Source organism: Marmota flaviventris, chromosome 5, assembly GCF_047511675.1.
Source record: "Marmota flaviventris isolate mMarFla1 chromosome 5, mMarFla1.hap1, whole genome shotgun sequence".
Taxonomy (NCBI): Eukaryota; Metazoa; Chordata; class Mammalia; order Rodentia; family Sciuridae; genus Marmota; species Marmota flaviventris.
Window position 1 is genome coordinate 68,311,958 of NC_092502.1, and position 27,417 is coordinate 68,339,374.

At 45.3% G+C, this 27,417-nt stretch overlaps 1 protein-coding gene across 4 annotated transcripts in view; it reads left to right on the top strand.

Annotated features, from left to right (window-relative positions):
• The first annotated feature begins 547 nt into the window (after positions 1-547).
• Fgf1 (fibroblast growth factor 1) overlaps positions 548-27,417 on the top strand; it is a 94,258-nt gene continuing 67,388 nt past the window's right edge. The window contains exons 1-3 of one of the 4 annotated variants that reach the window (XM_071612278.1): positions 548-933; positions 11,758-11,911; positions 13,945-14,049. The gene's annotated coding sequence lies outside the window, so the exon portion shown is untranslated. Of the gene's footprint in view, positions 934-11,757; positions 11,912-13,944; positions 14,050-20,289; positions 20,408-27,417 lie in introns of all 4 variants that reach the window. The other 3 variants (XM_071612277.1, XM_071612276.1, XM_071612275.1) reach the window with 3 other exon arrangements.

A 27,417-nucleotide genomic window follows, 5' to 3' on the forward strand; every position in this document is an offset into this window, starting at 1 on the left:
TCCATTCGTGTCCAAAGAGGAAGAATCAGAGGTGAAAAATCAAGTAATTTCAATTTTGTTAAGATTTACAAGCCTAGGAGTTGGAAGCAGGAACAACCATGGGAGGAAAGCAGAAACTTAGAGTCCACCATCTCCCTCAACATAGCTTACACATGCCTTCCAGGGTTGCCCCAATGTTGACGAGAGGGTCTCTGAGACTCAAAAATAGGGTGTATGATTACTTGACATGGTCACCAGCTCAGAAACACCCGCCTGCCTCTGGTAATGATTTTTTTCCATTACATTTATCCCCTGTGAAACCTCAAAGGGTAGCAGTCAACTAGTTGGAGAAAAAAATTAGTTAAGTTGCACAAATTGCTTGTAGCAAGACCCTCACTCCTTCCTCTGCTTCGCATGGGGGAAAAGGATCAGGGACTAGATCATGCCCAGAGAGGGGCATGGAGACGATTTGAATGAGATATTTGTCCTTTCACCTGGCAGCTGTCCAGCCCCCAAATAGCTCGTGTGTCCAGTCCAAAAATAAGATCACATGAGTGGGAGAGAGAGAAGTTCACGAGTGCTTGTCCTTGGGCTTCCTATGGGCACACCAGCTCAGCTGCGTGATAGTGCTCAGGACACATTCCCTCCCCAAGCCCCCAAAGCCAGGAGGCCAACCTGCTATCAGGGAGGGTGCGTGGTATGTGTCACTGAGCCCTTCTCTCAGGGCTTCTTGGAGCTCTACTCACACCAAAAAGGGAGCAAGGAGAGTGAGGACCAGCGAATCCAATAACTTCCAAGGGGATAAGGGCATCGCCTCCTTTCTTGAAGGACACTCCCTTCTGATGGTGATGGGAACTCCCTTCCTCCTGCATCGGCCTGCCTGCAGTACAGTGTGAATGCTGCAGCAGCGACCAGGGCCCCAGAAAGACAGCGCCCCAGAGTCCAGGCAAAGAGGTGAGTGCATCTGTTTCTGTAGGGTTGGGATTGCTACAGACTGTCACCTGGCTTCAGGCTTGGGCTCAGCACGAATGCTCTTCCCCATCCCCCATGCCTTCCTCCTCCCTTCCTGGGTCTGGGCCTGTGGCAGGCTTGAGGCTCTGTGATGATGCTGGTATAAAAGATTCTCTCCTGCAGAGGCCAATTGACTCCCAGAAAGAACTAGGCAGGTCTAGTTCTTAGCGGGAAAGCAGGAAGTGATTCCTACCAAGAGAATTATCTTTGCTGAGATCCAAGAAGATGTGTACCAGGAAATCGTTAGACAAATCCCATGACAGTAGAGTTAATGCTTCATTTTAAAAAGCACTGCATGAAATAGGAAATAAAAGGATGCCAGCCGATTCTTTGTTATTAGGCAAAAAGGAAAAACGAAAATGGGATCTGCAGAGCTTCCTCTCCCCATCTCTTCCTGACTCCTTGGAGCCCTGCAAAACATGCCTAACAGATCCGAGAACTCATTACCCTGGTTGAGAATAACGGGAATAAAATCAAGAGTCTGGGGAGAACTGCTCTGTAAGCAGAATCAAGGCACAAGGAGGTGGAACCAGTGTTACAGCTCGGTCTCCCCTTCCAATGTTTCTGCACACCCAAGCACATCACATGGATGTGTGCCTATTTAGGGATGTGTACTGAGGCCACTATTCTTTGCACCTGCGTACTGTTATCCTGGACACAGACTGTGCCTGGGCTGTGGACTACAAATATCCATGCTGAGAAGTCTGAGGGCAGCCTGTATTCTTTTAGTGACCATAGACTGAAATTCATTTGGAAGGGTCTTGGGCAAAAAGAGAAAAACTTTGTTTTCTCTTATGTAACTGAAAAGCCAAGGTTTTGGTACAGTAGGTCAGGTATGCAGACAGTGGCCTCCTGAATCTGCGTTTCTCATCTCTTGGCCTTGTGACCACTATGTCATTCTGTTTCCAGGAGGACTTGCTTTGTGGTGGTAACATGATTGCCTGCGGCTCAGGCTCACACCCTCCTTGGAGGGCCATCCTGCAAGAACAGGTGCTTCTCATACCCAAGGTTCCTACCCAGAGTTTCAGGATTGCTTCTCATAGATCTGGTGTGGGGATTGCACCATTAGGGGTGTTGTCACTCCCATCCAAAACCACATGCAGTCCCAGGAGGAGGGCTGGAGGTAGATGTAGGGTGGTCAAGGTCAGTGGTGGTCACTGTGTTGCTCTTGTTGCAATGGTCTAGAGTGAGAGTCAAAGTTCCTCCAATATAACTCCTCCTCCTTCTTTCACTCCACAAAAATGCATTTGTAACAGAAGGTTTCATAGGAAGGATAATTATTACTAGGACAGGTGATGAAAAGACCCCATGCATGTCATTCCTAAAGACCCTAAATACCAGGGAAGCCACAGATGCCAGTTTGCCTAGCTCAGTCTCTAGCCACGCACCATACCCCAACCTGCCTGGGCCCCAGACTGCCCGTGCTCTCCTGGGTCTCCTTTCCCCTCACCCATCCCTGCTCAGGTATGTTTCTCCTGTACTGATGTGAAATCATCTTGCCTCGCAAGGACCAGCCTCAGTGCTGCTTCCCTTTGGGCCCTTGTCTGGCTCTTCCAGAATTTTCTGCTGTCTCTCCTCTTTGAACCTGAACCAGGTGTCAGGATTATTGTTTACTGTTTGCATGTTCTTTAAGAACTTCATGTTCTCCGTTTCTCTCCCAACTTGAATTTCACATTCATGGGAGAAAATTAAGTTTTGTCTCTAGTCTTGTCTGTGCTAGTTAACAAAGAGTAGGTGCCCAAGTAAGCGAGTCCAATTCAATTGGCCAATAGAGAATGAGCCTCCCTAAATAGTTAGGAAGGATGGCTAGATTGCTTAGGCCCTAAATTCTGGCTTTAAAAGTCGTTTCATGACTGTGGCAGACATTGATTGAGTTCAGAATGCATGCGGAGCCCCTAGAGGTGTCATCTCAGCACTCCTTCTGGCAACCCTACCAGGCAGGGACTGTTATTGTCCCATTTAGCAAATAGGGAAACTGAGTCTCAAATAAGGAAGTCACTGTCCTAGAACATATAGCTAGGAAGTGGGGACGCTGGGGTTAGAACTCAGACAAGCCTGTCATCTCAGTTCCTATGCCAGTCAGCATTTACGTGCTAATTAGTCAGATTTCCTGCTGCAGAGGGGTGGGCTGCAGTGATTGTTCAGATGGCCTGAGGAAGCTCAGCTATTTCTCAGACCCTTCGCCACCTGGCCTTTCAGTGCCTCTATGGGGGGAGGTTCTTATTAGATTCTACCCAGGGGTATGAGTGCAGGCCCCTGCCCCAGAGCCAACAAAGGGTCAAGGGGTCAGGGATTTCACAAAAGGAGGTGCCTCTGGAGCTCTGTAGAGAGCGAGGTGCTTTTTAATTAGTGGGAAAACGTTGGCTGGAGCAGGCTTTAGAATGTGAACTTGCTCCTCTGGCCACCAGTCACAAGGCATGAACCTTTTCTTTCCCCTGCCCCTGACTAGGGTGACCAAGCTGGGGGCTTTGCCTCAGGGGCAGCTGACAGGATTTGGATGGCAACAAAATTCTGATCTCAAAGGAAATCAAAATATTGAGAAAACATGTTTATTATACCCACTATGCCCTTACATTACAAGCCACAGGCCTCTGGCTGTGCTGGCAAAACCCTGGTCTGAGCGCATGCTGTGAATTGGACATGCACAAGCTTGTTCATATGAGTTAGTGTCTTCAAAAGAGCAGATCCTATTTGATTTACGTCATTTTGTTTATCTTCACAACATCCTGTGAGAGGGCTAAAGAACTGGTGTTCTCACCTGCCTTGCCTCTATTGATGGCACAATTGAGGCAGTGAGACTGAGCACATCTTGAAACTGTACCCCAGGTCCCAGACTGGGAATGGAAGTTTTCTGAGGTCTTTAGGATCCAGGTCTGCTGGCTTCTCCATGAGGTTAAGATAGGTGATAAGTAGATAAATAAACACAGATACATGTGTATATGTATTACATAACATCATATGTCATGTGTTACATGTATCATATATGCAATATACACACTTGTATATTATATTTCGTACATTATGTGTATATGTATATATACGTTATACCTACATATATGTATATAAATTATATCTATATGAAATATATACATATAATCCTTAACAGAAAAAAACATAAGAGAAATGAATACTTGTTTATACAAAGTCTATATTCATACAAAGACTTGCCATGAACATTCACAACAGATTTGTGTGTGTGTGTGCATGTGTGTGTGTTCCTGGGGATTGAACTCAGGGGCACTGTACCAGCCCTTTTTCTCGTTTTTTATTTTGAGACAGAATCTCCCCATGTTGCCAGGTTGACCTTGAATTTGGATTCTCCTGCCTCAGCTTTTAGAATAGCTGGAATTACAGTTGTGGACCATTGTACCCGGGAATAGCAGCATTATTGAAATAGCCAGACAGAGGTAACATGCAAATATACACTAGCTGATGAATGGATCAGTAAAATGTATTGCATTCATACAATGAAATATTTAGCAATAAAAAGGAAAGAAATTTTGATATGCTACAACATAGGTAAAGCTTGAAGACATTATGCTAAGGGGAAAAGTTCATATTGTATGGTTCTGTTTATAGGAAATGGTCAGAACAGGAAAATCTAAAAAAGTAGCTTAGTGGTTGCCTGAATCTGAAAGGAAGCGGGAATGGGGAATGACTATTCATGGGTTTAGGTGTTCTTTTTGGGTGACAAAAATATTCTGAAATGATAGTGATGAGGGTTACCCAGCTTTGTGAAAATGTCCAGTTTGTCCACTTTAAATGGATGAGAAATATGATATGTGATTTATAACTCAATATAGTTGTTTAAAAAACATCTCAAACCAAGCTGGGCTGGGTGGGCTCGGTGGTGCATGCCTGTAATCTCAGTGATTTGGGAAGCTGAGTCAAGGGGATTGCAAGTCCGAGGCCAGCCTCAGCAATTTAGGAAGGGCTAGAGATGTAGCTCAGTGGTAAGTACCCCTGGGTTCAATCCCCAGTACAAAAAAAAAAAAAAAAAAAAAAAAAAATCCCAAACCACTGCTAGTGGAATCATGAACTTAGTGACAGTTTTGCTGAAGGATGTAGTCCTACCCTGTCTGCTCTGATAAGCTCACATCTTGCTCCCTAGAGCCTGGCCACAGACCACTCACATAATTCCAGTGGAAAGACAATAGATGGAACAGATGGCTCCATAGATTTCTCCCTGGAGGCTGAACCAAGAAGATCCCCACTCCCTTTTGTAAAGGTCATTATAAATTTTATGGAATCAATCTCATTCTATTTTCACTTCTGGGTTTCAAATCATGCTGCAAAAAGTATTCCCCATTCTAAGGTGATAAATCTCATTAATGTTTTCCTCTAAGATCATTCTTCTTATATTTAATCCTCCGATTAAATCAGGGATTTAAATAACCAATGGGATCCAAACTGGTTTTGTTTGTTTTGCCAATAGCAAGCCAGTTATTAAATCAGGAGTTGGGGCATCTTCTAACTTCCTGAAATTAAACATAAAAACGTGTGTGAGAGCATGTGGATGTGTGGACGTGTGTGTACAGCATGTGTACCCACATTTATTTTCCTGGGGAATAGGGTTGTAGATCTTGTAAGATGCTCGAAGGGTTTTGTGACTTGGAAAAACCACTGGGTTTTATCCATTTCACAACCTGGTGGGGTCCAGGTACTGAACTGGTTAGAATGTTCCAGTGCATTGAGGCTGAATCTGAAACCAGATTTGTAATGCAGGGGAGGCCTGTCTGAACACTCCTGGGGAGGTCCTCTGTCACATTCCACAGGAACAGCACCACCTTTTGGCTTGACTACCTGCTGAGGCAGGGGACAAAGAGTGACTGTCACTGGCTCCTCTTGGGCCTATAAAGCTTTAGAGTTTTAATATCCAGCTGACAAATCCAAGGAGCAGATTAACCATATTATCTGACAAAGCTCAGGACTTTCCTGTCACAGAAAATGTTGCTACAGAGAAGTGGCACAGCCTCATGTGCAGGCCTTGCACAAAGAGGTACAGGCAATGCCCACAGTGTGCCGGGCATTGTCCAGACTGGTGGCTCTCCAAGCACTGTCACCACACCAGCAACTGGAGAACTTGTTAGGAAGGCAAATTCTAACGTGGTGGATCCACCCCAGACCTACCGAATTAGGAAACCCAGCAATCTCTATTTTTTATAATTAATTAATTAATTTTAATTAGGTATATATGACAGCAGAATGCCTTTTGATTCATTGAACACAAGTGTAGCACAACTTTTCATTTCTCTGGTTGTACATGATGTAGCGTCGCACCATATGTACAGTCATGCATGTACTTGGGTAATGATGTCCATCTCATTCCACCATCTTTCCTGCCCGCATGCCCCCTCCCCACCCCTCCCACCCCTTTGCCCAATCAAAGTTTCTCCATTTTCCCCATGACCACCCCTCCCCCATATGGATCAGCATCCACTTATCAGAGAGAACATTCGGCCTTTGGTTTTTTGAGATTGGCTTACTTCATGCTAAACAATCTCTATTTGAACAACCCTCAAGGTGAGTCTAGTGCACATCCAAGTTTGTGAAACACTTGGTGTATAACAGCAAAGAGATAAAGTCCCCGCTCTCATGGAGTTTCAGTATGCATGGCAGGGGTGATTAAAAACATTTTATGAATGTTACAATTTTCAGATATTTATAAGTTCTGTGGAAAAAAAAAGCAGGTGGATGTGGAGGACAGTGAGGAGGGGTGAGTTTAGAACAAGTGGTCAGGCAGGAGATGGTCTGAGCTGAGACCAGAAGGACAAGAAAAAGCCAGCCATGCAAGGAATCTAGCAGCAGAAAATAAATGTGTACATTCCAGGTAGAGGAAACAGACGGCAAATGCAAAGGCCCTGGGGTATGACCAAGCTTGGCTCATAGAAGGAGCAATGTCACTAGAGCACAGTGAGCAAAGGGTAATGCATAGGGAGTAAACTTGGAGAGGCTTGAACTTAGTGTTCAAGCTTAGTTCTTGCTCTTAGTGCAAGGGAAAGGCATTGGACAGATTTGAACAAAGAAGGATGTAATGTAATTTACCTTTTCCCAATGAACTTCTAGAATGAACTATAAAAGCTAAGGGCAGAAGCAGGAGGCAAGTTAGGGGGCTGTTGCAGTAATTCAGGCAAGAAATGGACTGATTTGCAGAGATCTATTATTAAGTGAAAAAAATGATGCAGGGCATTGTACACAGTAAACTATTTTTAAACACACACACACACACACACATTTCCCCTGAAAAGACCTCCCACCCTCACACAAAATTAAAAGTGGTTATTTTGGGGGAAGAAAAGGGTTACTGAGGATCATGTTGTACTTCTCTGTACATTAAGCATTTTTATCATGTACAAGAAGTTTTCCTTTTATTTAAGAATAAAATATTTTAAAATATTTAAAAATAGAATACGCAATGAGTGATCAACATCAGGGAGAAGCAGCCCACGTCCCATGGGTAGGCCCCTTTCCGAGCATCTCGCCTGGACGTTGGTGGAGATCTGGCTGACAAACTGGGGCAGAGTCCCATTCTTGGGTTACTGTAGGACTGGGACAAGGCGTCTCTGTTCTTGAGAGCCACTGGACCCAGTTTCTGTCCTGCGGCTCTGGTGTTAGGTCAGGTCTCCTTGGACAATGATTGCCATTTCCCGTCCATGTCTGCAGCATTTCCCAGGGCCCTCCATCCTCTTGGCAGCTGGCGCACCAGGATGCCAGGATGCCCTTCATTTAACTGCCTGATTGGACATAAACAGAAGGAAGTGCTCTGTTGGGGAAAGAGAGTGGCGTGCAGCATCTGATTTCTCCTGTCAGCTGATTAGGATTTGTTGTGCCTGAACAAGGTTGAATGAGATTAGGAAGAAAACACACTGGGCCTGGTGTGCGTTTCAGAGAATGGCATCATTTCTGTAAACAGGAGGAATGAAGGGGGAAATTGTAAAGCAAATATCCAATGTCAGTCTGAAGATTCAAGGACAACTCTGTTGTCATGCATGACTGAAAAGCACAACAAGAACAAAAAGACTCAAGGACAAGTTGCCCGGCTATGTTATGCCAGGAGAGGAAGAAAACATCGGGGGCATTCTGAACCCTGCTATGTCTACCCATCATGCTCTGCTCCTGCTTTCAGGTCGGTGAAGTTAAAAAGCGAGGGTTTTAGGTCTGATTTTTCAGAGGCTCTGCAATGTCCCTTTCTTCCTTTGTCACCCTTCTAAAGCTCTCACGAAAGGTTTGGAGCTACTTTGTGTAATAGTTACTGCCTAGGTGCTCCATGTCCAGTCTTTTTCTTGGGATGTGGAAGCAGACCTCACCTCCAGTACCAGTACCCATGGTTCAGATGGGCATGACCCTGGCAAGCCCACATCTCTACATATAAACATCCCAGGATTTTTGTTTGTTCCTGAAATCCATTCTTTTCTTCGTCTTTCTGCAATGTAGTTTGGTTCTTATATTTGGTTTTATCATAGTAAAAAATAGCCTTTAAAGTAGTATAAGAGCTTTGAGGGAAGATATACTCTCTGTAACTTATGCTGTATAGGATCTAGTATACTGTGGCTACTTAATTAGTGGCTTTCACAGCTATTATTTCCGCAAACTATTTCCTGGCTCAGAGATGAAGGGTTATTCCGACACCAGACTTTTCTACTAGGTAATCTCAGAGTCCCTCCCTACTCTAAATAACAGTGGGGCTAAAAGCATCCACATTATCTTGTCTTAGGACTTAAGAAAAAAAAAACTTCAATGTATATTACTTAAGAGATAAATCTAGATCCTTGACACAGAAGTTGAAATAAATATTGAAATTGAGGGATGTTAAAATGAAATTTTAAGAAATTTCAACATTGAGAGAAATTATATTACAGTAAATATGTTAAGAAACTGAGGAGTCCTTATTTACCAGTATTTGGATCATGACATTGCTGAATACCCAACAAGAAGTAGAGACTGAAAACGTATGTTAGTAACCAGGATTACATTTGCCTAAAAACTGTGTATGTGTGTGTGTGTGTGTGTGTGCGTGCGCACACGCGCTAAACAATGTTTCACAACTGCATATAATAGAGAAATAAACTAAAATAATGATTTTGCTTTGTATCCTCAAACACCTGGACACATGCAATTGTCAAAATGATCCTGTGAGTTGGCAGAAATGATATGTCTTACTGATCTCCCTTAGGAAAGGGTGAATTTGGAGCCCTGGGCTGAGTTGCCTAGAAGGACCAATGACATCTGAAGTGGGGCGACCTGGTTTTGGTCACAGTGGGGACTTTAATTGGGATTGCAACCCAATCTTTTGGGTCTGCATTTTTTTTTAAATAGAAGTCTCTTTTTTTCCTTTGTGGTATTGGGGGTTGGACCCAGGGCCTTGTACATGGTAGGCAAGCACTCTACCACTGAGCTGTATCTCCATCTCTTTTTAAAATTTGAGAGAGGGTCTCTCTTGAGGCTGGCCTCCAGCTTGGAATCCTCTTGAGCCTTCTGAGTAGCTGGGAGTAGAGGTGTGGCCCCAAGCTCAACAGAGAGGTCTTTTGTCGCCTCATCAAAATACCACAAATTGGTGTTATAATCTGGGATCTTGTTTCCAAAGCTGGACAACTCTTGTATCTTACTCATCAGGCTGCTGAACTGTTCCTTTTTCAGAGACATAGATGCCACCCAAACATCTTCTGATATCCTTGTCTTATTTTGTGGCTTGTTGAATCAGGACAGCTGAATTTGATACAAGTTCACTGTCATTTCTTTCAAGGATTCTCAATTTTCTGGGCTTTAGAGACTAAAGAAGCAGCACCTGGGCTTCACTTGAACTCTGTGGAGGTATTTTTCTCCCAAGACATTTTGGATTTCAACAAGAGACCCATGGTCCGGAGTGAGGACGTTGATGGGGCGGTGCACACACACATAGACCTCATCTTGTAGAAAGTGGTGTGAACTCCTGGACAGGTTCTGTAGATGACTGCAGATGGTGGGAATGGGAGCTAGGGCCTTTTCCTATTTCCCCATCACCCCTGAGCACAGGGCCTCTTCTTTGAAGGAGACTAGTTTCTATGCTGATGTGATGAAGTCCCTCCGTAGGGTTCCTGAAGATCCATTCAGAGTGATGATGACATTTTTTGGAATATCCACAGTCTGATTGCTAGAATGGTCTTCATTCTCCCAGCAGATGTGGCAGAGAAAGAATGCCTCTATGAACTCTAGATTGTTAGGGCATTCTCTCACTTCCAACACTGCTATTTCATGTAGCTAAAAAGAGTTAATACATACTCTATGTAGCATAATCATTCTCCAAAATTTAGAAGACAACTGTCCAAAGCATTTTTATCTATAATTGAGAAGGTTCTTTAGAATCTTGCAAATTCTCAGGAAGATTATTATGTTTTAAAGCAAATTATCAGTTTCCTTTGAGTATGTGGAAATGATAGTTCACAAAGGTTCCAGCTAATAGGGTTTGGAAAAATAAAAATTTTTTCAGTCCAGTTTTGGAGATCCATGATCAAAGTCGTGTAATATCTGAGCCTCTGACCCCCGAGATCCCAGGGGCCCCTCCCTTCTGAAGGCACCTGAGTAGGCCCCCAGATACTCTGTGCAGAAAACAGTCTCCACCTCCACCTTCCCTGCACCCAAGCAGCTGTCCTAGGAGGGAGAGACTGGAGAGCTCATTTTCAGCTGCAGCAGGTCAACCTATCTCTCTCTATCTGAATTATCCATGGTCACGCACACACACACACACGCACACACACTCACACCCCACTCAAGCCTCCCAGGCTCAAGCACCTGAGTAAAGGAAAAGGAAAAGGGAATTATAGGGAACTATTAATCATGTTTCCATTTGGTTTCTTCAAAGATACCCCCTCATTCATATCCTTTCTGTCCACCTTCATTCCCACCTTCTGGCCAAATAGTATTTATATAGACACCTCCCTCCCTTCCTTCCTTTCTTCCCCTATCCTGGCATCAAGTGGTATAGGGACGATGTTGATGTTCAAAGACCATAGAGGGAATCCTCACCTGACACTGGGCTCACCTGAGGCTTCACCTAGTCCAATAGGGACAGGCTTGCACGGTGGTGAGGAATGATAGAAATATCCCCTCTGCAGCCCCTCCCCAGTCCTAACCTGGACAGCCATCGCCTTGACGGGCTTTGCAGGGGACCTTTTCTAGGGCTTAGCTCTGGGAAGGGCACAGACAGACAGACACTGCCACACGGAGACACACCTACACCCTGTGTGAGGATGCCAGATGACAGAACAGAAAAGGGCTCCCTTTCACCCCGCAGGCCTCTGGTTCCAGAGGAGTGTTTCTGAGCCACGACCTGCTGTTTCCCTGGTGACTGAGGCTTCAAAATAAACAGGATTCTGGTCAGACGGGCCAGTAGTCCATTCAGCTCAGGCATTTGCCCCAAGACAAACCATGTTAAAATAACAGCCGGTGTAGTTGCTGCCACTGTCTGCCATCTCTGCCTCTCTCTGTGGGCCAAAGCCTGTGTGTTCCTGGGCCTGCTGCCAGCTGCCCAGAGTTGGGGGTGCTGAGAGCTATGTGTGCATTGCTGTAGGCGGACTGGCTCTGGGTGGTGGTCGACAGGCAGGTCCCCTCTGCTGATAAACAAGGGCCAGAGACAGACCTAGAGACTGACATTCCCAGCCCCATGCCCCCTGCCCCCTCCCTGCTTCCCACACAACCCTCTGGGACTGGTGGCCCGCTCTGCGGCATGGCGTCTGGAGGCAGGCCAGCAACCTGATGTGCATGCCATGGCCCGTCCCTCTCCCCACACAGAGCTACAGTAGCCCAGAGGTTCAGAGAGCCGGCTTGGGACTGCTGGAGAAGCAGCCGCAGCAAGGTGACAGTGACAGACATAGAGCAGAGGACACAAGTGGATTCTGTTTCCCCGCCAGGAGCGAGGACAGCCTTCAGCCTAAGATCTCTTTGGGTAAGAATCAGGGGGTTTCCTCTGGGGAGACTAGGTTCTATCCAGAGCTGAGGTTGTATGTGTGGACGTTGTATATGGGGTGTGTGTGTGTGTGTGTGTGTGTGTGTGTGTGTGTCCTCCTTGGTGTAAGTATAAGGCACTTAGAGAAGAAGGTAAAAAGAGAAAAGTTAGGCAGAAGAGTGTTCAGAGCAGATAGTGCTGGAGCCAGCACTCCTGCAAGTGAACCTCAAGAAGCTCCCCTCCGGCTGGGCAGGAATCATGGTGAAGACTGCTCAGGGGGAAGGTCTCGCTGATGCCACAGATATGTAAAAATAGCACTGACAATTTAGAGACTGCAAAAGTAATCATGCACCATGCTGTCCCATTATCTTCACCACCCCCAGTGCCAGCCCCAGCACCAAAGGGGCCAGGAATGTTCTCATTTACTAAGTGCTATTCGCGGTCCTGCGGTTCAGCGGAAGCTGAGAGTGGTACTGCAGGGCGTCTGGCTGACATTATATTGCTGTGTCACACTCTCCTGGATAGCCTGGAAATTCAGCCGCAAGGGGCGACCTGTCAACACGGTGAGCAGCTTAGATTTTATCATCCTCCTGCTATAAAAATCAGGCTGAAATGTAGGATTCTCTGAGGGTGTGAGCTTGATACTTTGAAGGGCAGTATTCTGGGTTATTTCTTACTCTATCTTCTGGTCATCTTCGGCTATCACCATCTTTATCTCAGAACCCCTCCCATAGGCACCAGTAGCAAAGAGGCCAGGATGGCTGATCCCTGGGCACATTCTCTGTCACCCGGGCAATCTCCACTCACCTGGCATTTATATGGCCAAAAGTATGCAGGGCTTCTAGACAGGAGCTCTTGAGGAATTCAGACTCCAGGGCTGGGATGGGAATTTCAGGAATTTTATCAAGTACCATTTTTCAGAGACCTCACCTCCCATCTCAGGTCCAAGAGCTCACTGTGTCTCAGCAGAACTCAGGCACTCTGTGCTTTCTCTTCATCCACCTCCCCATCTCCTCCTTCCAGCACCTTCCCTTTAATTCTCCCCGGGCTCTAGGGGGAGGACATGAGCATACAGCAGAAGGCAAGCCAGGCTGCCTCCTGGTGACTCTACCTGAGGAAGAGCCAGCCCGACAGTGGCAAAGGCTTTAAAAGAATGGGTCTTGCTTTGGGAGGTGGTATCCGGGGAAGGGTTGACCAGCTGCTTTGTCTGTGTGAATAAGTGTGGATTTTGGTGGAGCCTCTGATTCACAGCCACAAATCCGTTTTCCCTTTGTTGGTCACTGAGGACTTCCTAGGAAAGTCCCCTCTTAAGAATGTGTCTCTGAGGGCAAGATCACCAGTTCACTGCTAAGGGCAGCTGGCTGAAGATGCAGGGAGACTTTCTTTTGTTGCCCTTGTCTTTTTTTTTTATGACTAAATGAGTTTGCAAATGAAGTACTTAATCAAAAGCAAAGGTATTATCAAAAAGTGAAGCAGGAAAACAATAAGTAAACCTTCTCCTAAATCTGGTGTTTATATATACCTGACCTGGTTTCAAAAATAAGAAAGCAGGATCTGATCCAGTGATGTGTCTTAGGGGTGTGTAGCACTGACCAGGATGAAGGCACTTTCAGGGAGATGGTGAGTGGACATCCACAAACTCCATCTATACTTGTGTAGGGATGTCCAGTCCTGGGACAGACAGTGTGGCAGTCTCTCTGCAGGAATGCAATCTGTGGACCCTGAATAAGCTATAAATGGATCATGAGCTGCCAGCCTCACTGTGCCAGCTGCCAGGAGCTAGGTATTGTGCAGAGTGGAGGCACACCCGCTTCCACCTCATTAAACAGGCATTGCTTGGCTGATGCAGTACCCATTGGTTTGGGCTGCAGGGAAAATATTCTGTAGCCACTCATGCCATAGACATACCCTGCTTTATGTAAAGCTAATCTTTACACATTATATAAACATATAAACAGTGGGTATTTTTCTTTATGGAAGGATTCACTAAGCAACAATTGTTCATTAAGTACCCACAGGGTGTTTCATTTCAGATGTGATTGGATTCAGCCCCAATCAACCACAGAAAAGGGAGGGAACCTACCGGCTGGGCAAGTACAGAGATGAGTTGGGCTGAGAGTTTTCAACTCAGTTGGAAGGTAAGTAAAGGAGCCCAAGATACAGGGCAAGAGCAGGCTTCTGGACCAATGGCCTACAGAGAGAGAAAGGAGAAGGAGGGAATAGCCATTGTTTTAACACCTGACTCATGCTATGGAAGAGAAGCTGTATAACAATGGTGGCTGAGTACCTGGATTCTGCAGCCAGGCTGCCTCGGGTCCAAATTCTTACTCTGCCTCTTATGAGTTCTGTGCCTTGGTTTCCTCATCTGTAAAGAGGAATGATGAAGTACCAATCTTAATATTTTTAATTTTTTTTTGGTGCTCGGAATGGAACCCAGGACCCTGTAGTGCTAGGTAAGCATACACCACTGAGCTACCTTCCCAGCCCCAACCTTGAAAGGATGAAAGGAGTAACAACCTTAGTACTATGCCTGGATTACAGTGAGTGCCATGTGAGTGTTTACTGTTAACATTATTAAAAGATGAGCTCTGAAGAGGCTGCCCACAAGTCCATTTGTTCCAGAGGCCCAAGCGATACCCTACAAGTGACCGTGAGTGCCGCCTTTTGGCAGCACTGAGGCACTTTGGCCTTGGCATGGGGTTTTGTTTGCCTCTATGAGCATCAGAAACAAAAGAGCTTCTGTCCGGTTGCCATGCTGAGCATTGGGCTAGACTTTAGTGTACCAACTCACTGGATTCTTGAAACAACCCTGTGGAATAGGGGCTGTTACAGACACAGGAATTGAGGTTCAGTGGGTGGGTCGTTTGCTTGTGGTCCCACAGCTACCAGGTAGCAGAGCCGAGCTTCACACCAGGTTTTTCCAGATTGCTATACTCCTTACAGGGTGGAGGGCGGGGGTGCTACATTTGTTTTGGGGGGTATGGGAGGTGTCTTGAGAGGCAGGTGGAATTTGGCAACAGGAATTCAGCAAGAGATGATATTGGAAGACCCTAGAAAATAGGCCAGGAATTGTTAACTGCTTAGAGGTGGCAGGACCCTTGCTTGGGCCACGGGCAGAATCTCATGAAGACCTACACTCTTTGGGAACAAGATATGAATGCTGGCATTGAGGGCGAGGTGGGTCTCTGGTTTTGCTGAAACAGGCAGAGGATGGTGCCCAAGGACAAAAGAAATGCAGTCTGATGACAGAGACACAGGCACAGCCAGCAAAACTGGGCCAGGTCTCCCTCCCCAACTCAAGCTTAAGGTCAGAGGTCTCTTGAGTTAAGTCTGAGGTTAGCATTGGGTGACCCTAGTTGTGGGAAGAGGAGAAATGGACAATCTAAAACTAAATGTCTGGCCACAGTAACGTTTAATTATATAAAAGATGTGATCCCTCTAAAGAGAGTACATTTAAAGTGTAACTTACAGAGATTTGGTTTATGCCTAATTGCTCAAGGTTAGCTCTCTGGCTTTGTCCGAGGAATGCCGGTGATGCAAACAGGTGTGAGGGGCGTGCACCTGGCACCAGGGTGGTGTGGATGTGCAGGATTACTCATGGGCATGACTCATCCCTGTTCCTCCAGGAACCATAGTCTGGTCCAGGGGTTTTCACACTTTAATGTGCATAAGAATCACAGAGGAACTTGTTAAAAATTCAGGTTGCTGAGTTGTAGGGGCAGTAGTGATTCAGTGAGTCCACGAGGGGGCCCAGATTCTGAATTTCCTGGGTGGGGCCCAGGTGATTCTGTGCCACAGGGAATATGGTGGCATTATCTGGCTGTGTCCTTGGTCCATAGATCACAATTGAAGAAGCTCACAATTAGAGAAGGTCTGGCTGTTGCTCTGACTCCCTTCTCTGTTACTAGTAAGGGAACAGAGGGTTTGGGGGCCAGAATCAGTGGCACTTAGCTTCTTCTTTGTCATTACTTCTTGAATTACCTGACTGGACCTCTACCTATTCTAGAAATGACAAGCACACACTTTCTGTATATTGAGTTATTCTGTCCTAGGCACACTGCTAGGCCCTCCACTCTGCTAATCTCTCATTAATTCTCCACAGCAATCCCATATATTAGACACTATTATTAGTCACATTTTGCAAGTAGGGGGAAAGCCCTCATTGCCCGAAAGTGGCTCAGCTGGGATTTGAATTCAGGACTAGCAGTTACCAGAGCCCAGACACGTACCCACTAGGCTATTCTATGAGAGTGGTTCTAGCCCAGCAGTCCAGCCCTCCTTTCTCATTGTTAGGTGGGGTGTCTTTCTCCAGGTCACATTGATGGAGTCTCCACCACATTCCCAAACTCACATATAATCTCTTCAGAAGATTCTATGTTCCTTTGCTTCCCTATTTTTATTTCATTCAATGAGTCAAAGTGGTTTGGGGAAATGGGCAGGTTGAGGTAGATGTCATGGGTTAAATTCATATGCTCAAATATACCCCTTAGCCCTCAGTACCCAAGACTGTGACCTTATTTAGAGATAGGGTCTTTTCACAGATAATCAAATTAAAAATGAGATCATTAAAGGGTGCCCCTAATCTACAATGTCTGGTGTCCTTATGAAAAGGGAAACTTTGGACACAGAGAACTAAGAAGAAGACAGCCATCTATAAGCCAAGGAGAGTCCTGGAACATTCCCCCACAGCCTTTGGAAGGAACCAAACCAGCAGAAACCTTGACCTTGGACTTCCAGCAATCTAGTTGAAGGTCAATATATTATGTCAAGTTATAGCAATTAAAAAAAAAAAAACCTCAAGAGTAGCTTTCACATGACTTTCATGGTGTTTTCGGGAGCTACAGTTGGCTCAAGGATAGGAAAGAAAGACTGAATTAGAAAGAAGAGGGAGGAAGCAACGGGAAGTAAAGAAACAAGGAGGCAGGAGGAGAAAGAGATGGAGTGGGACAGGATGGGCACATGAAAGCCAATGATGACCACTGCAGATTCATCCAGCTCACTCAGAGGGAACCTCCTGGGTGTCAGGGCGAGTGCCCGGGCTGCAACACAGTCCCCACCACCAGGAATATTAGAGAATAGATGGAGCTACAGACATCAATCAAGCAGTGACTCCAAGGTGGTCTGCAAAGCAAATGGCAGAGGTCCTGACCCAATCGAGGAAGTAAGGGATCTGAGAAGGTTATGAAGAGGAAGGATGCTGAGGTTGAGATCTGAGGGACTGACAGGTGTCAGTTAGGGAAGACAGAGTGTCTCTGGTGGGGGAAGAGCATGTGGGAAGTCCACATGGTATGAGGAAGCATGGCATTGCCCAGTTCCTGGAGGAAGGTCAATGTGGGTAGATGGGAGCCCAGGGGCCAGGCAGGGTCAGACCACATGACCCTGTGGAAGATTTAGGCCCTTTAATTGTAAGCTATAGAAAGTCTGAGGAGGAAGTGATCTTACACAGGGCAAAAATTTCATTAAATAAAAACATCTTGGGCTAGAGATGCTGATGACCTTGGTTGGCAGTGGGCCAGCCCTGAAGCAAGACATCAGACTCCTTGGTTTCACAGACCCTGGGTTGGCTGCATGGGCATTAGAGAGCAGAGTTCTAGGCCTCTTCCTACATAGTGTCCAGCCATGTTGTCCTCCAACAGTGTATGTTCTAGGTGTTTATATGGCCCTATTGAGAAGGCTCTCAAAAGGGACAGTTTTTTTCCTATGGGGGAGGCTAATTATTGAGTGTGGCAGCTGGATCAGGCTCATACTACTGTGCATGCGGCTGGGCACCCTTCTTCAGCATCATTTGCAAGACACAGAGGTCTGATGAGCACAGGCTCTGCTCTGCCTGCCTGTGCTTTGCCTGCAGGAGGCCAGGTGTGCAGCAGATTATGGGGGACGGTGGCGGTGAGGCCAGGAAGCCCAGGCAGAGCCCCCGAGGACATTGGGGAAGAAGTGGTTTAGAAAGGATCTGAAAGGGGCTGAGAGTGCTGAAAAAAAAGAAGTTCCAAAGCCAAATTCTGCCTCATTTATAATTTCACACAAAATGCAGCCATTGAGGCCTTTGCTGGGAGCAGGGAGATCCCAGCCCAGCCAGGTACCTGAGCTCCTTGCCCACCTTGACCACCCTTCCCATCCTTGGGAAATCTTTCAAGTGCCCCATATGTAAGTCCCTATGAAACAAAAGTCCTGCTGTGGAAAACTCAATACCAGCCTTTACCACAGGCCTTGCCTGGCTCAAAAATATTCCCTTCATTTGGAATTGAGCAGAGGGACTGGTTTGGCTAAGCAAGAATGAATCCCTGGAGCACACTTTGGTATACACTCAAGAGTGCCCACTCGATCCCCTTAGCTTCCCTTTGTTCTCTGTTGTTCCATGCCCTTTCCTGCCTCTGAGACTTCGCCACGGCTGTTCCACCTGCCTGGAAGACGCCCCCAGGTCTCGTCACAGCAGACCTCTTTTCTATTCTCAGTGCTCACGGTGCTTGTCAACTCCTCCAAGACTCTTCCCTGTTACTCCCTATTCTGTCTCTTTCCTTCATGGTACTTATCCCAGTTGATAGTTATTCATCAGTTCTTTTTATTTTTCCTATTTTTTTGATTTCTTTTATAAACACATATTAATTACCCAGGCTAATGGGCTTCACTGTGACGTTTCCATACACACATATATCATGCCCCATCAGGCCCACCCTTCCCTGTTTCTTTTCTTATCCTCCCCCACCTCTCCCCCTTGCCCCAGGTCCTTTCAAGTCATTTTTTTTTCTATTTCCCACATATGAGAGAGAACATGCTATACTTACTTTCTGTGTCTAGCTTATTTCTCTTGACATGATGCTCTTCAGTTTCATCTGTTTTCCTGCAAATGACAAGCATGATTTTGTTCTGCTTTACGGCTAAATCATACTCCACTATATATGTCCCATTTTCTTTCTTTTTTTTTTTAAAGAGAGAGGGAGAGAGAGAGAGAATTTTTTTAATATTTATTTTTTAGTTTTCGGCGGATACAACATCTTTGTTTGTATGTGGTGCTGAGGATCGAACCCGGGCCACACGCATGCCAGGCGAGCGCGCTACCACTTGAGCCACATCCCCAGCCCATGTCCCATTTTCTTATCCATACTTGGCTATGGGAAAAGTGTCATGATAAAGGAAGTATGCAGTTTTCTCTATTGCATGCTGTCTTTGATTCCTTCAGGCATGTACCCAGGGGTGCTATAGCTGGATCATATGGTTTTTATTTATTTATTTATCTATTTTTGAAGACCCTTCATACTGTCCTCCATAGCCACTATGGTAACTTACATTCCCACCCATAGTGTATAAGGGTTTCTTTTTCTCCACATCCTCTCCAGCATTTGTTATCATTATTTTTTATGATAGCCATTCTGACCGGGGTGAGATGGAATCTCATTGTAGTTTTGATTGGCATTTACTTGATGGCTAAAGATATTGAGTATTTTTTCATGTATTTATGAGCCATTTGTATTTCTTCTTTTGAGAAGTGTCTGTTCAGATCATTTGCCTATTTTTGATTGGATTACTTGTTCTTTTGTTGTTGAGTTTTTTCCACGTTCTTTTTATATTCTGGATATCAATTCTCCGTCAGATGAATACTGGTGAAGTCTTTCTCCATTCTGTAGTCTGTCTGTCTCTTCCCTCTATTGATTGTTTCCTTTGATGTGCAGAAGCCTTTTAATGTAATCTAACCCCATCTGTCAATTCTTGCTTTTATTTCCTGAGCTACTGAAGTTCTTTTCAGGAAATTGTTCTCACCAGTTTTTTAAAAGAGTTGCTATTGCCTTTTCTCCCTTATGTAAGCCTCAGAAGGGCTGGAACTAGACCTTGTCTGTCTTGTTCCTTGCTATATATATATATATTACTATGAGCCAAACCACATAGTAGGGGCTCAGTAAATACCAGTCCAGTGAATGAGAGAATCGTTACATCTTGGGATGAGAAAGCCAAGACCCAGGGCAGTAATGGGACCTCCTAGCCTCTGTTGGTCCTTCTGAGGACCCTGGCCCGTCTGAGAGTGAAGTCAGGAAGTTTGCACCAGGGGCCCCTCACAGTTCTCCAAGCTCCATGCTCTGTGTTCCTGCCCTGGCTTGGCTGACTTGGTGTTATCTCTGGAAAAAAATCTACCCTCATGGTATTATTCACACTCAGAAATGAATAACTTCTTTGGCTGATGTGCATCAGAGGCAAGCAAGGGATGCCAGGCCCCCAGAAGGAAGGCATCGATCCAGCACATCCTGGCCTTTGTGCCCCGGAGGCAGCGGGAGGGAGCAGCCCACTTCTGCCTCCCCCTGGTTAACCAGGGTGTGCCAAGTCCTGCCTAGGACCTTTAGGGGTAGAAAGGACGTCTAGCAAGCGCACCTCTTTCTGTCCTTCCTCAGAATCTATGTCAGCTTCTGACACCGCTGTGGAGAGAGTGAGTGCTGCAGAACTGTGACCTGCGGTCACACAGCAAGCCCAGGACCCAGAGGAGGGCACGTCCCCTGCTCAGGAGTGCAGGTGGGTGGCCCAGGCGTCTTGGAGTTGGCTGCATCACCTTAGTGACAGGTGGTGTTATCAAAGCTAAATAGTCTCCCTTAAGTGTGATCTTTTTTCTGTGTTTGAAGTAATAATGGGGACATTTCTAAATGACAGAGATGCAGGTCAGCTTCAGAATGGCATCTTTCAAAGGAAGTTTTCTTCCCAAGGGTGACACTTCCATGCAGTTGGTCACACAAAACTCAGTGCCATTCTCCCAGGCTGGTCCTGAGATTTTTGCTGAGGGCTGGCTGAGCAGACCCTAAGTTGCTGGCATGGGCAACAAGAATTCTTCTGACAGTCTCACTTCTGACCCATCTCTCTAGACGTCACTTGCTAGACGTCCTTTCCATTATTTCAGAAACAGCCTGTGGAGTTTTGGTAGTATAGTATAGTGGTCAAGAGTAGGGACTCGGTTGATTCCCAAGTATTTTATTTTTTTTGAAGATATTTTGAATGGAGTGGTTGTCCTCATTTCCATTTCAGAGGATTTGTCGCTGATATACAGGAATGCCTTTGATTTATGCGTGTTGATTTTATATCCTGCCACTTTGCTGAATTCATTTATTAGCTCTAATAGTTTCTTTGTAGAGCCTTTTGGGTCTGCTAGGTATAGAATCATATCATCTGCAAATAGTGATAATTTAAGTTCTTCTTTTCCTATTTTTATGCCTTTAATTTCTTTCGTCTGTCTAATTGCTCTGGCCAGTGTTTCGAGAACTATGTTGAACAGAAGTGGAGAGAGAGGGCATCCCTGTCTTGTTCCAGATTTTAGAGGGAATGCCTTCAGTTTTTCTCCATTCAGAATGATGCTAGCCTGAGGCTTAGCATAGATTGCTTTTACAATATTGAGGTATGTTCCTGTTATCCCTAGTTTTTCTAGAGTTTTGAACATAAAGGGATAACCCACTTGAATCAAAGTGTGGAATATGATATGTCAAGAAATTTGTAATGTTTTGAACAACCCACAATAAAAAATTAAAAAAAAAAAGAGTAGGGACTCGGGCTGGGGATGTGGCTCAAGCCGTAGCGCGCTCGCCTGGCATATGTGCGGCCTGGGTTCGATCCTCAGCACCACATACAAACAAAGATGTTGTGTCTGCCGAAAAACTAAAAAATAAATATTAAAAATTCTCTCTCTCTCTCTCTAAAAAAAAAAAAAGAGTAGGGACTCTTGGGTAGGACTTGTTTGGGTTCAAATTCTGGATCTGACATTGAAGAACAGTGTGACCGTGGAAAAGTTACACAGCTTCTCTGTTTCTATAAAATAGACATAATAGTAGTACCTATATCCTAGCACTTGTTGATAGGAATATGTGAATTAACTCAGGTAAAGTCCAGAGTACCTGTCAGTGCTATGCCAATGTTAGTTGTTCCTATATCATAGGGTTGGTATAAGAATATAGAGAATTGGGCTGGGGCTGTAGCTCAGTGGTAGAGCGCTTGCCGAGCAGGTGTGAGGCCCTGGGTTTGATCCTCAGCACCACAAAATAAATAAATAAATAAATGAATAGATAGATAAATAAATAAATAAAGATATTGTGTCCATCTACAACTAAAAACATATTTAAAAAAAAAAAGAATGTAGAGAATTAACACATTAAGTGCCCAAATGTTTCAGTACACAATGCAGAGTGTTTAGTATTTGCTCAGTAAAATTTGAATTGTTATTGTTATTGACAAACTTTACCATCTGACTAAGGTTTTTGGAAGTCTTCCTATAAATGTATGGTCCTGGTTGAGGGTGTGAAGGTCACCTACTACCCTGCTGTTCCCCAGGAGCCTTTATTTTGTCTCAGGGGAGGATTATCATCCTGTGATTTTTCAGCACTTAAAACCCCTATGATGGGAACCTAGAACCCACCAAGAGAGCAATAGTCCCTTAAAAGGTTGAAGTCCCCCACACATGCAGTCTGCTTTTCTGGCAGTTTCAAACTGGAGATGCTTCCAACAAACCATTAAAGAGGAGTCAGCTTTTACCCCTTTTGCTCAGCACACATGAAGACTTTAGGATTCCTACCCTCAGTACATGGACGGCTTAAAAATTTGGCTCAGAAGCCCCTGATGCTGGACTTTGAGTTGAAATCATCTGAAAGCTGACCGCAGGGATTGGAAAGATGGCCTGTTACACGTGGCCAATTACACAGCCACTCTGTGTCCAGCTGCGCCTGATGCGCTGACCTCCCTGGCCAAGTGACCTGGGCTAGGGAAATGGTCCTCTTTCGTTTCAGATTCCTTCTCCACAGAGCTCCTCTGGGGATGGTCTTGGAGGTTGAGTTAGGGGTGATGTGTAAAGCCCACGGCATGGCTGTCTCTCTTGCTAATTCCCTTCTCGCCCTTTGTGGGCCCCCTGACTGTCTCAGATCTGTGAAGGGAAAAACCCAGTGGTGATCAATGTTTTAGAGGGTTGTGAATATTCCCTCGCACCAGGTGACCATGAGCACATCACTTGGCTTGTGGAAGCAGCACAGACAGATGGATTCTGGGATGGGGTCCAGGTTGCGGTCTGGAGGAGGGGGTGCTGGCAGCCCCCACACCCTGCTTAGCCCATCTTTTTGCTCCAGCGAGCCAAGCCTGGAATATGAATTTGTAACCTACTGCTCTTCTGGGATGTGAGATACCTCCCCAAGGCCTAAAGATTGATATTCTCCTCTAAAGGAAGCGGACCCTGCCTCTCCCACTCTGACCCTTCCTAATGCTTCCCCACCTCCCACCAAGGCTTGAACGGTTTAATACACAGCTGGTTCAGGGTGGATCCAGATGCTTGCTGTACAAGGGGGAGAAGCGTTTCCAAGGCAACGTCAAGTTGTTTCTGGAGACCCATTGACCCTTCCCTCCCTGCCTCGCGCTACCCCCAGGACTGACCCAAGCCTTTGGAGGGTGGCTTCACCTTGGGTTAGCTGGCTGGAACCCTAGTATGGTGGGAGGTTCGGATCCCACGCTGGATGGGCCCTGGGGGAGGTCAGCTGGAGGATGAGTCAAGAAAGGCCTCCTCGCCTCTGGGTTACCTCCAGACCTCTCCCTCTTCTCCCTGCACAGAGTCCAGTGGGGGCTGGGGAGGCCCCCCGTTCTAGGAATTGTCTCTGAAAAACTCTAACCTCATCTTGCTCAAGGATGGAAGTATGACCTGAGTTGGCTACTTTAACATCTTCTCATACATGGCAGCTCAAGAGAGAGACTTCTGATGACTAATTGGGAGCTGTACATTCATCAGACTATACGGCAGCCCAAAGTCAGTATTTTCCTGGAGTCAAGATCCTTTTCTTCCTGGCCAGTCCCACATCCTGCTGGACCTGTGTTGGTCAGCTCATGTTTCTCATTATCTCTCCCTGATCCTCATTAAAGGCTTCTCATTCCATCTGGGGGTTTTATTTTTAACTTGCACCATAATGCTAGGGCTGAGCAGGACATACTGCCTACGTCCACAGGAAACAGGGCCACTTGGAATGCTGGCCCCATTTTGGGGGGCTTCCTCTCTCTCTCTCCCTCTAGCCAGGGGGTGGAGAGGGGAAGCCTCTCTGAGGAGGTGCCATAAAAGCAGAGACCAGAAGAATGGGGGGCACCAAGCATGTGGGGAGCAGGGTGGAGACTTCCTCAGGGAGGGAAGAACGTGTGGTAAGGCCCTGACATGGGCAAGAGCATGACATGTTCTAGAATGCAACAGAATGCCAGAACTGGAAGCCTAGGGGCCAAAGGGACAGTGGTGAAGATAAGCTGGGGAGGGCTCAGCGGCCAGGTGGTGCTGGACCCCGAAGTCTCGAGAAGAGTTTGGGGCTGTGTTCCGAGTGCAGTGGAAAGCCACAGGGTGAGGTGGGGACAGGTGGTGGTGGACATTTTAAGATCCTCACTAGGTTCCTGAAAGGAGAACTGACTCGGAGGCGGGTGGGAGGGGAGGCAGGGATGTGAGTTAGGCGGCTACCGAGGCAGGCAGGAAAGAAGTGATGGCAGCCGGGGCAGGGCCACTGCACGCAGGCTGGCTCTCTGGGAATTAGCTCTTTCCAGAGAGCTCAGAGAACTCTGTTCCACAGTCGTCACCCAGCCTGAGACCCCCAGGCCCCCTGTTGCAGGGCTGGCCAGGATGAGCTGTTGGGGTTACACAGCCTATTGCCTATGACCGGCCATGTTTAATAGATTCCAAACACAGTGAAGAAGCTCTTTGTCCAACACCTGTCCCTCTGATTGTCCTGAAAGGTGGGTAACTACTCTTCTCTCTTTACACTGTAGTAGCTCTCTCTGTCCTTGGCATCTTTGGCTCAGATTTGAGACCAAATGGGCCAATTTTTGAGCAATCGTTGCTTTGACGGAGTGATCTCACTTAGTCTACAAGTCATGGGTGATATGGATGCCCAAATGCCATGAGCAGTGGTCCCTGCTCTCCAGGGAAAACACATTGTGTTATTGCTCTTCAGAAGGAAGCGTATGGAATATAAAAGAGAAATACAACATAAAAAATTGGCAGAAAATAATAGTAGTTGTTATTTGCTGTGCTTTGCAGGCCTCTGCTTATATTAACTCATTTAATCTTCAAAAGGATCAAGGACATAGGTACCACTCTTAATCGTTTCAAGGATGATGGAACTGATTGACGGAAGGGAGGCAGGGAGATGTCACTTGGTAGAAGTGGTAGAGTCAGGGTCTGGAAGCTGATGGACTCCTAACTACAAAACAGGCTCTATGCTGCCTGGCTTGGTCACTACTGTGGAAAAAGACCTGGACAAGCGCGTCCAAATGCTGGTGGAGCAGGGATACGAGCAACTTTGTTGTCTTTTTTATTTCCTTTTTTTATTGTTTTGAATACACAGTGCCTGGTACAGAGTGGAAGCTCGGGATCCTCTTGTTTAATGAAACTGCTGAGCTAATGAGTACAAGTTATTTAAAATTATTTGGGGGTAGTTAAAGTAAGTGGAAAGTAAATTTTAAGAAAGGAAAAATTTATCCATCATCCAGAGATAATCACTATTAAAATATTGAGAATAATGATTCAGACATTTCCAGGTTTTTCCTTTTATTTCTGTCTGTGTCTGCCTGTCTCTCATTATCCATCTACCTACCTATCTATCTTCCTAGTGATTTGTATGTATATATGTGTGTATATTCTTAAATATTGTACACCATATTGTACTTCAACATACTTTTTTCACTTAACAATATATCACAATCATTTCCCATTCCATTTAATATTCTTTGGGTTTTTTTGCTTGTTTTTTATTCATTCTAATTAGTTATACCTGACAGTAGAATGCACTTTGACACATCATACATAAATGGAGTACAACCTGGGTGTACAGAATGTAGAATCACACTATATGCACATAGGGTAATAATATCCGATTAATTCCACTATCCTTCCTACCCTCATTTAATATTCTTTTAAAATAGAATTTTTAATGGTAGCAGTGCATTTCTCTAAAATTTATTTAATGAGTCCATATTATTAGATATTCAATTTGTGGTCATAATTATTCATAACATCATATTAAACATCCTTCTACAAAAACACTTATGCACAGCAACCATCTTAGTATGTTTGGGCTGCTATAACAAAATACTATAAACTTACAGTCTAATAAATAACAAATATATACTTTTTAATTAGAGCATTATACTCATGCATAGTAGTTGGGCTCATTTTGACAAAATTATACATGCAAGGAATTTGATTACAGTCCCCATCCCCCATTTCCTTCTCTCCTCCTTCCTCTACTCTATTGATCTTCCTTTTGTTTATTTATTTTTTTTTATTGGAAATATATATAAAGCTGAAATTCCCTTTGGTACATTTATATAAAAAACATATCACATGATTTTATTGAATTCATTCCATATTTCCTCCCCTTTCCCATCCTCCCTCTCTCCTTCTAACAAATGTATTTCTCAAGGTTCTGGGTTGGGAAGTCCTGATGGAGGACCCAGTAGACTCAGAGTATGGTGTGGGCGTTTCCTGGAAGCCATTTTTTCCTTGTGACCCTACATAGCAGAAGTGGGGAGGAATCTCTCTAAGGCCTCTTTTATAAGGTTACTAACTCCACTCAAGTGACCTAATCTCTCCTCAAAGCCCCTCACCTGTTAATACCATCATCTTGGGAGTTAGAGTTTCAACATATGAATTTTCTAGGCCCCAAACAATCAGATCATAGCAGTTACAGTGCTATTAAAAAGGGCGGGCGGGTGGGGGGGGAATCACTTTACACATTCAAATACAAAAGGGAGAAGATACTTCTTTTTAGGGCCCTTTGGGGTAGACCAACTGGCACGTTTCTTGCTTCTGATTTTCAGAATCACTTCAAGTTGACATGTCATTTAAAACTCTCCCCATTTTCTCAGTGCTGCACATTATTACTCACCCCTCAAGTATGGCTTTGGTGTAATTTCACCACAATAGGAATAATTCAGGAAAAATCTCAGTTGTGACTAAAATGTGGGTCCTGAAGTTAGACAACTAGGTCTAAATGCCAATCCCAGCCCTCATCAGCGTGTGTCCACAGGCACATTCATTTTCCTGAGCCTCAGTGTCCCCATGTATACATGGTGCAGGCCTCAGAGGACGCAATGAGGTAAAACGGGCAAGGTTCTTCTGAGCACTGTGCCCAGCAGGGGACAGAGGCTCAGAAAATGTTTGTTGTTAAGATGGAGGAAGCATTTTCTCACAATTTAACACTTTGGAAAACTGCTTCCCATCCTATTCTGCAAGAGCCCAGGAAAATAAATTGTTAAATCACTCAAAATACTCTCTGACTCTATTATTCTTTTTCCTTCATTTTTTTTGGGGGGGGATGGGGGGTAGGGGATGGGGTGCATGTCAAAGTCTAAAACATTAAAGACAATTAACTCTCTTTTTTCTTCCCTACCAAGAACCATGTTGATTGGATTAGAGATAGATTGAAATAATTCTGTTGTTCACAGCTGCAAAAGGAATGTAGCCTTTCTTTTCATTGGGCCAGCTGCATTTTATAACTGTCTATCCTCAAGTAAAAACAAAGCAGCAAAGCAAC